Below are 10,207 nucleotides of genomic sequence, written 5' to 3' on the forward strand. Positions count from 1 at the left end.
TAGGGATCAGAAAGCCAGAACTGTTGCGAAGGCTTTATGGGAGAACTTTATTGTTCACTACGGGTTCCCCAGTCGTCTGCTCAGCGACCAGGGCAGGGACTTTGAGTCTAAGACGATCAGAGAACTCTGCACACTGATTGGAGCAGACAAAGTTCGTACCACCCCGTACCATCCCCGGGGAAACCCAGTGGAACGATTTAACCGGACCCTCCTTGGTATGCTAGGGACCCTGGAAGAAAGAGACAAATATCATTGGAGAGATTTTGTCAAACCTCTGGTCCACGCATACAATTGCACGAGAAACAGTACAACAGGCTATTCGCCTTACGAACTAATGTTGGTAGGCAGCCCAGACTGCCAATTGATCTTGTCCTGGGAATCCAACCTGATATGGCAAGTCACAAGACCCACTCAGAGTATGTCAAGGGCCTTCGTCAACGCCTACAGGAGAGCTACTCATTAGCTGCTAAAAATGCCAAGAAGATGGGAGAGAAGAACAAGGCTAGGTTTGACAGGGAGGTCAGGGCAGCTGAACTCTTAGAAGGGGATAGGGTCTTAGTGAGAAACGTGAATATCAGGGGGAAACACAAACTGGCAGATCGGTGGGAACAGAAAATCCATGTTGTTGTCAGACGGATTAGCGACAGTCCTGTTTATGTAGTCAAACCTGAGACAGGGGAGGGGCCACACCGTACGTTGCATAGAGACCTCCTTTTGCCGTGCGGGTTCCTACCTGTAACTGAGATCAGAGAGCAAAGTTCTTCCACTGACGCATCGAGGAAAATGAGACTGAGGGGCAAAACAACAAAAGGCGTGCAAGGGGACACTGATTGTCAGGAGGACGAGTCGTACAGTGATGAAGATGAACTGTATCCTAATACATGGATGCCAGAAATCATCACGAAGGGTCCTTTCCTGCAGAGGGAAGGAGGCTTCAATGAGCCTCAGCCAGTTTCCAGGGTATTAAACCCAGACACCCCTTCTTTTGTGCCCCAAAGTTCCGCACACTTACCTGAAAGACCTACTCACGAGCTTCAACCAGGAACTCCTTATGTTAGCTCTGAGAATAGTGGTTCAGTTACACATCCTACTTCACACTGTAGGACTCCGGACCATATTGTCATTGATATTCCTGAACCTGATGTGACACAAATCTCACCTGATGAAGAGAACACAGATCTCATCACCACAGACCCTGTAGTTGCAGACACTGACAATGTAGTATCTGAGAGTCAAGAGTCCGAGAACGCAAGTGTCCGGCGTTCTACTAGGGAGAGACGTCCACCTCGGAAACTCACCTACGATGAGCTGGGGGAGCCTTTAACCTTGGCCATTAGTTCATTCTTTCAGGCTTTAGGGGCTGCTATTTCACATGTGTCTGTACCGGTAGGGGCAGGTATGCATGCTGGGACTCATGCAGTCTAGAGGGGGAGAATGTAACCCTGGTAAGATTTACAGCAATCAGAAGTACAGGGTTCTTTGAATGCATCGTAGTCCTTGTCTGATAGTTTAATTTCCGGGCTTGCCCTGAAGGCACCGTCTGCGGCTCCGTGCGCGTGAAGGTGTGGTGTAGAGGAAAAAGGACGGCAAGGAAAAACTCCATGCTGCCGCGGAGCACGGTTTTTTCCCGTTGAAAGAGAGGAAAGAGGTTTAATTAACATTTGTGAGAGAGCTGTCGTTAGCGGTGAACCACAGACGGGTACCTACCTGAAAGGAGCCGGAGTATTTCTTCGAACTTTTTTGAACTATTCTGGTGAGTTAGCCTAGCTCACTTAGCACCGCTATTGCAGTTCAATGCACTGGAAAAAATAACTAACCAGTCAGAATAGTAGTAAATGTGTTTAATGATGTTTAAGATGTGTTTTCATAGTATTGCAATGTTGTGACAGTTTTGTTTATTATGAGTGTCTAGTGTTTTACTTTCTTGGGCCTGCTAGTTCAGCCGCGGCCAGCTAAGTGGTTATGCGCAGTTCACGTGCAATAGCTGTGCTGTTACTGTAACTGCGGGTGATGCACAGTAATACCGGTGTATTTACTTTTAATGTGTCACAAGATGCAAATTTATTTTAATATTTCAAAAGAACCAAGGACATTAGGAACAAGGACATTTAAGGAATGTGGACATCTAACATTCTGCATATTTGTGTGCAGACTGGTTTTTTTTTGAGGTACAGTTCCATGGGTGCCAAGTGAGGAGCTGGTATCGTGGGTCTAAGACACTGTTGCTGCTGTGGAGGCCTTCTCTGTGTCAGGACGCCGACACGTTGATGCCTGCCGTACCAGGAGGGCGGTAGGGAAAAAAACAAAAGGAAGCCCACCTGAGAGATACCTTATCATTTTCTTTGCTACTTTTTCTCCGCCTGAGATTCAGGTCGTTTTCAGTTCTTAACCCAGGACAGTGGGTAACTGAATAAACTGACACCATAAGGAACTGGACACTCACGTGCTATTTTCTTTTCTTTTTCCTTTTCTTTGGGGTGTTGAAATATTGTGTTTCTTGTCTTACATCTATTTTGATTGTTTCAATTATTTTTGTGATGCATTTGAGATGGTTACTGCATTTGAAGATATCCCTACATTGAGGATGAGCAAAGGGAACTGATCCAAAAGGAAATATATAAAGCAAACTTTGTTTCATAAACCTGTGGTCGTGCGTGTTATGTGGGTTGGAAGTCTCATTGCTCTTACAGAGTTGCTACCGCCAATCTCCTTCCCAAACCTAGATTCGGATATTGTAGACATTGCACTTGGGCGAGCAGTATAGATCATCTCTTTATAGATAGAGGGACACACGTCCAGGTTACACACGCCTGCAGCAGCAGTTTCATCCACGCCTGCAGCAGCAGCTGCTTCCGCCTCGCCTGGTCCAGCTTCAGCCTCTTCTGCCTCGCCTGGTCCAGCGGCAGCCTCTTCCGCCTCGCCTGCAGCCGCCTCCTCATCAGCTTCAGCGTCGCCTGGTGCAGCCTCCTCATCAGCTTCAGCGTAGCCTGGTCCAGCTTCTGCATCAGTCTCGCCTGGTCCAGCCTCCGCATCAGCCTCACCTGCATCGGCTTCAGAATCAGAATCAGAAAGGGTTTTATTGCCAAATGTTGAGCGGGTTTACAACATTAGGAAATTGCTGCGGTGCTTCACTGCAAACATACTGTTATAAATTAAGCTTAAATAGACATGAAAATAAAAATGAGAATAAGAATTAAAAGTGCTAAGTAGATAGATATATACAAGATATATACATGATATATACATGAGTGCAGGTGGTGATCAGTGCCAAACATGGAATGATGCAGTGAACACAGCGTAGGGTCATGTGTTAGTGGTGGGAACAGTCATACGGTTATTATTCATGTGTTCAACAGCAGAGGGGAAGAAACTGTTCTTATGGCGAGAGGTTCTGGTGCGAATGGACCGGAGCCTCCTGCCTGAGGGGAGCAGGTCAAACAGACTGTGTCCAGGGTGAGAAGGGTCAGCTGAGATCCGAGCTGCACGCCGCAATGTCCTGGAGGTGTACAGGTCCTGCAGAGATGGGAGTCTGCAGCCAATCACCTTCTCAGCAGAGCGCACAACACGCTGCAGTCTCTGTTTGTCCCTGATAGTGGCTCCAGCGTACCACACGGTGATGGAGGAGGTGAGGATGGACTCGATGATTGCATGTGTAGAATTGCATCATCGTCCGTGTTGGCAGGTTGAATTTCTTCAGCTGCCTCAGGATGTACATCCTCTGCTGGGCTTTCTTTATGACGGAGGTGATGGTGGGCTCCCACTTCAGGTCCTGGGTGATGGTGGTACCCAGGAAGCGGAATGAGTCCAAAGAGGTGAAGGGGGTGTCAGTCAGGATGATGAGGGGGAGTGGAGCTGTGTGCTTCCTGAAGTCCACAATAATCTCCACTGTCTTCTGGGCATTCAGCACCAGGTTGTTGTGGCTGCACCAGGACACCAGACGTTCAACCTCCCTCCTGTAGGCAGACTCATCCCCGTCCGAGATGAGTCCAATAACGGTGGTGTCATCTGCAAACTTGATTAGCTTGACAGACTGGTGGGTGGAGGTGCAGCAGTTAGTATACAGGGAGAAGAGCAGGGGAGAAAGAACACAGCCCTGAGGGGAGCCGGTGCTGATGGTCCGGGAGTCCGAGACATTCTTTCCCAGCCTCACATGCTGTTTCCTGTCCGTCAGGAAGTCAGTGATCCACCGGCAGATGGGATCAGGCACATTCATCTGGGAAAGCTTGCCTCGGAGATGGTCTGGAAGGATGGTATTGAAGGCAGAGCTGAAGTCCACAAACAGGATCCTGGCGTAGGTTCCTGGGGAGTCCAGATGCTGCAGGATGAAGTGTAGGGCCATGTTGATGGCGTCATCTACAGACCTGTTGGCTCTGTATGCAAACTGCAGGGGGTCCAGGAGGGGGACCGTGAGGGTCTTGAGATAGGAGAGAACCAGGCGCTCAAAAGACTTCATGACCACAGATGTCAGAGCCACGGGTCTGTAGTCATTTAGTCCAGTGATCCTAGGTTTCTTGGGGACAGGGATTATGGTAGAGGACTTGAAGCAGGCAGGCACATGACATGCCTGCAGTGAGGAGTTGAAAATGCCAGAAAACACTGGGGCCAGCATGTTTGCACAGTGTCTGAGGGTGGCAGGAGACACACCGTCTGGGCCGGGAGCTTTTCGAGCATTCAGACTCTTAAACTGCTTCCTCACACCTTCTTCATGAATATGAAGAGTTGTGGTGGGAGGAGGTGGTGTGAAATCCTCTTTTGTGTGGGGTGAGGAGGGGGGTGTTGTAGGTGAAGTGTTTGAAGGTGGTGATGGCTCTATGGAGGGGGGAGAGGTGGGGGAATGAGTGTCCAAAGTGTCTCCATTGTTGGGGCCGTTGGAGGTGTGAAGGCTGCCTGATGGCTCGTCAAAACGGCAGTAAAAGTCGTCGAGGGTGTTGGCCAAGAGCAAGTCATCAGTGGAGTGGGGGGTTTTAGGCTTGTAATTGGTGATATTCCTAAAACCTTTCCACACAGAGGCCGAGTCATTCTCTGAGATCTGCTGCTGCATCTTCTCAGAGTGCTGATGTTTAGCAACATCCACTTCTTTAGTGAACCTGTACTTGGCCTCTCTGTAGCAGACCCTGTCTCCGCTTCTGAACGCTTTTCTCTTTTCCAGCCACAGCTTTTTGAGTTTAGGAGTAAACCAGGGTTTGTCATTGTTATAACTCACCCTGGTGTGTGATGGCACAATGCTGTCCTCACAGAAGTGGATATAGGAGGTGACAGTGTCCGTAAACTCGTCCAAGCTGTTAGAAGCAGCCTTCATTGTGTCCCAGTCTGTAGACTCCAAACACGTGCGAAGCTCCTCCACAGCCTCGTTGCTCCACAGTTTTTTGGTCCTCACGACAGGTTTGGAGAGCTTCAGCTTCTGTCTGTACGCGGGGCTTAGGTGGATCATGACGTGGTCAGAAAGTCTGAGTGAAGCGCGGGGCACCGCACGATAGGCACCGCTGATCGTGAAGTAACAGTGGTCTAATGTCCTCTCCTCTCTGGTCGGGCATTTAATATACTGCTTGGATTTGGGAAGCTCATGGCTCAGATTGGCTTTGTTAAAATCCCCAAGAGCAATAATGAGAGAGTCCGGGAATGTCCGCTCCATGTGCAGTATCTGCTCCGCGAGTGCGCACTGAGCTGCCTGCGCATCCGCATCTGGCGGGATGTAAACAGCGGCCAGGATGAATGAAGCAAACTCCCGCGGAGAATAAAACAGTTTGCAGTGAATAAAAAGGTATTCCAGAGAGGTAGAGCAGTGCTGAGCAATCACTGTTACATCTGTGCACCAGCCACTATTAATGTAGAAGCAGACACCTCCACCTTTGGTCTTACCAGAGAGAGAGGCCTGCCGGTCCGCGCGCAGCAGATGAAAGCCCTCCAGCTTGAGCGTGCTGTCCGGGATGTCCTCACAGAGCCACGACTCCGTAAAACATAAGACACAGGAGGAGGCAAAGTCTCTGTTCATGCTTCTCATCAGGGCCAGCTCGTCTATTTTATTCCTGAGTGAGCGTACATTGGAAAGGAAGATCCCAGGAAGAGCAGTTCGCAGTCCACGTCTCCTCAGACGCACGAGTGCGCCGGCTCGCTTACCTCTCTTTCGGCGTCTCACTTTCCTGATCAGAGTCTGCAGTAAATCTGCCGCAGATGCGACAAATATTGGAAGTAAATCCACAGGTGTTGTAGTCCTGTAGTTAAGAAGCTCTTCTCTGGTGTAAGAATATCCAGAGGAGTGCCCAGACACAGAAGTTATGCACAAAAACAAAACAGAAGTAACGCACTGAAGCACCAGCTTTGCCTGGTGCAGCCTCTGCTTCAACTTCTGCCTCTGCCTCGTCTGGCCCAGCCTCTGCCTCTCCTTGTGCTGCAGGGGCCACGCCGTCTTCAGGTCCCCAACTGCCACCTCAGCGTCGCCGGCCACTTTCCAGGCCTTTGGTCGGACGTCATCGCCGTCGAGGGTGGCCCCCTGAACGAGGCCGTCACCGCCACAGCCTCCGGACCTGTTCTTTCACTGCCGCCACTGCCTTCAGTGTGGTCGGCATCCGGACCTGTTCTTTCACTGCCGCCACTGCCTTCTGCGTGGCCGCTCCCCGGATTTGTTCCACCGGTGCTGCTACTGCTGCTTTTCGCGCGGTCGGCCCCCAGAACTGTTTGCCCGCCGCCGCCGTTGCCATCTGCACGGTCGGCCCCCGGAACTTTCCCGTGGAATCGTGTTGGATCTGGTTCTGTGTTGAACTGTTTTCTTGTTTATGAACTGCTCTGGACTCATGCTCCTTGTTTTCTGTGTTGTTCTTCCTTCAGCCCAAAGATCAAAGAATTGAGAATTTAACAAAACACATAGTAAGTGAAAAAGGTGAGTGAAGAAGAAAAGCTCTGTGCATCATGGGAAGCTCCCAGCAGCCTAGACCTATTGCAGTATAACTAACCCTCCAGTTTTGTGCACCCACATCCCTCTTACTTTAGAGTTTTCTGCCCACCATCTTTGGAACTCCCTTCCTTCTGAGATAAGAAACATCACTTCCCTCCCTCCTTTTAAGTCCACACTAAAAACTCACCTGTTCACATTAACCTATTCCGCATAAATTTTTCCATCCTGCTAGTTTAATTTATTTTATTTATTTGCTCAATGTTTTATTGTTATGTTTGTTGTCGTTGTTGTTGCTTGTGTACAGCGTCCTTGAGGGTTTTGAAATAAAATGTATTACTATTATTATTTTATTATTAACTCTGTAAAAACAGAAAGTTTTCAGCCTAATCTTAAAAGTAGAGACAGAGTCTGTCTCCCGAATTCAAACTGGGAGCTGGTTCCAAGTAAGCCTGCAGTGTGAGAGCGACATGCTCTATATGAGGATATTGCACTACGAGGTCTTTAATATAAGATGGGGCCTGATTATTTAGGACCTTGAAAATGAGTAGAAGGATTTTAAATTAACTTCAGGGTTTAACAGGGAGCCAATGAAGAGAAGCCAGTATGGGAGAAATATGCTCTCTTTCTAGTGCCTGTCAGAACCCTCACTGCAACATTTTGGATCAACTGAAGGGCTTTTCAGGAAACTTTTAGGTCATCCTGATCCAACCTTCACTGGCCTAGAAGTAATCCATGCATGAACTAGTTTCTCAGCATCACTCTGTGAGGATGTTATGCTGTTGTACATGACAATAAAACATTATTGCAACTTTACACCTCTGATGAACAAAATGTCTTGACAACACATTCACTGTCTCTAAAGCAGAGTGCTTGCACTTCTTATTTTAACTGCATATGAACATTCACACTGACAATTGCAGGAAGTGAAAACACTTTATTTATATAGCACATTTAAATAAAACAGGCCTGCTGTATAACGGACAACTGAAATCATTTAAGCCATTGACAAACATTAAAAACATTAAAATACAAATATGAAAAATAAAAGCAATTTAACAATTAAGAAAAAATGAGAGCGATTTGGACATTGGCGTAACAATGCAAATCAGCCGTGGGAATGTTAATTTCTTTAGAGTAATCTACAGGGTGAGCCATTTATATGGATACATTGTAATAAAATGGGAAGTTTGGTGATATTAAAGTCCTGTTTGTGGCACATTAGTATATGTGAGGGGGCAAACTCCTCAAGATGGGTGATGACCATGGTGGCCATTTAGAAGTCGGCCATCTTGGATACAACTTTTTTCAATAGGAAGAGGGCCATGTGACACATCAAACTTATTGGTAATGTCACAAGAAAAACAATGATGTGCTTGGTTTCGACATAGCTTTATTCTTTCATGAGTTATTTACAAGTTTCAGACCACTCATAACATGTGTTCAATGTCCTGCCAATTGTGTTGGATTGTCAATGCAACCCTCTTCTCCCACTCTTCACACACTGATAGCAACAAGGGAAGCAAAACTCTACTATCAACAAGTATTTTTTAAGAGTAAGGGTACAGCCTCTTACTGGAACCATTTTTTATTCACCAGAAGGATGCCACACCTTTCCTCCCCATTGTGATACTTAAACCTCAACTGACTGTTTTGATCTTGTCTACATGCATTAAAAAAGTTGATTTAAACAACCAAAAGAAAAATGTGAAACTTTAATATGAAAGCAGTTAATGCTATTTCTGTATGTGGGTTTCATTTTATAGTGTTGTCAACACAGCAGTAAACGGGGTGGGCCGCTACACATGTTCAGATATCAAGGGAGAAAGCTATTCTTTTTGTCATACATACATACATACATACATACATACATACATTTACTCGATACTGGATACAATATTAAGTAACATTCATAAGTAGATCAGCAAGTGGAAAGCTTTTTCAAGGAGCACTCCCATTGAAATCAATAAGAACATCTGATATTTCTTATTATTGGTGAAGTCTTACTGTTGCATAGACTTTGTTCATTACCTGCAACATCTGTCTTGTTCCTATAAAACCAAACAATAGGTAGGCCAGGTTTCACTATAGCATTACTGGCTGCAGAGGCCTTGTGATTTCAGCTGCTCTCAGACCACACTGTGCTGTTTCTTCCTGTGAAGTGATAAGTAATTTCACTCAGGCCTCTCTTCCTCCCCCTTCAGACCATTTGACTCTCACTCTAAGTATGACAGCCATCAGGTTCCATACTTTCTGTTTACCACACATTTAATAAAAATAGGTAAATAATAGGTTCCTTTCGGATGAAAATCAGAGGAAAAACAACTGAAGAAACAACCATAAGAATGTAACTTTTGATAGATATATGGATTTTAGTAAAACATTTTTTGTTTGTTTTAGTAAATAACACTACAGAGCTAATATCTGTTGGCAATTTAATCAACATGAATTTCAGCCTCCCTCATGTCGTCTGACTCTTGTTGTTTTTGTGTGATTTGAACAGAGCTATAGCTCTCTCAATGAATAATTTGGAGCCATAAGTTTTTTAAAAAGTGGCTAATCCAGTCTGTTAAAGGCCAGTATATGGCAGCTTCCTTCATACAGTCATACGGGAAGACAGTCTTTGTAACAGGCAAAGCTAAAAGGGGCAGACAAAATAAACATTCAACAAGCAAAACTCACAAAAAAACCCAGGGAAAACAAGAGGCAGAGTATGACTTCATGCTGATTAAGCGCACTTATCAGGGCGCTGGGCAATGTGATTTTATTTTGTATTTTTGAGTTCGTATGATGTACTAGGATATTAAGTTCTTGTGTTATTCCTTAGTGTGTCTTGGGTTTTAGTTAATATTATCTTCCATGCTCCCTCGCTTGTGTCATTTTCCCGTTTCCTGTCTAATTCTCTCTTTTCCGCTATACTTTTAGTTATGTCCGTCCTTTGTCCCTCTTATCTGATCCCATGTTCCTCTCCTTGTGTTCCCAGTCTGCTATGTATTTCATGTCTGCGTGTTCCACATCCTATCGTCAAGCTCGTGTTGTCATTTCTACATCTCATTATGTTTCCTGTTTTATTTTCACAGTCTCGTTTTCCATTCTCAGTGGGATTAGTTTTGCTTCCCTTGTGGCATCATGTTTATTTGTGTCAGCTGTGTTTGCTATGTGTTTCCACTTCCCTCGTTACTCTTCTGTGTATTTATGTCTTCTGCCTCCCTTTGGGGTGGCTGTGGCTCAGGTGGTAGAGCAGATCAGCTATTGAGTGGAAGTTTGGTAGTTAAACACTTGGCTTCCCCAGTCTGCATGCCAAATATCCTTGGGCAA

Source organism: Aulonocara stuartgranti (assembly GCF_965226115.1).
Source record: "Aulonocara stuartgranti genome assembly, chromosome: 3".
NCBI lineage: Eukaryota > Metazoa > Chordata > Actinopteri > Cichliformes > Cichlidae > Aulonocara > Aulonocara stuartgranti.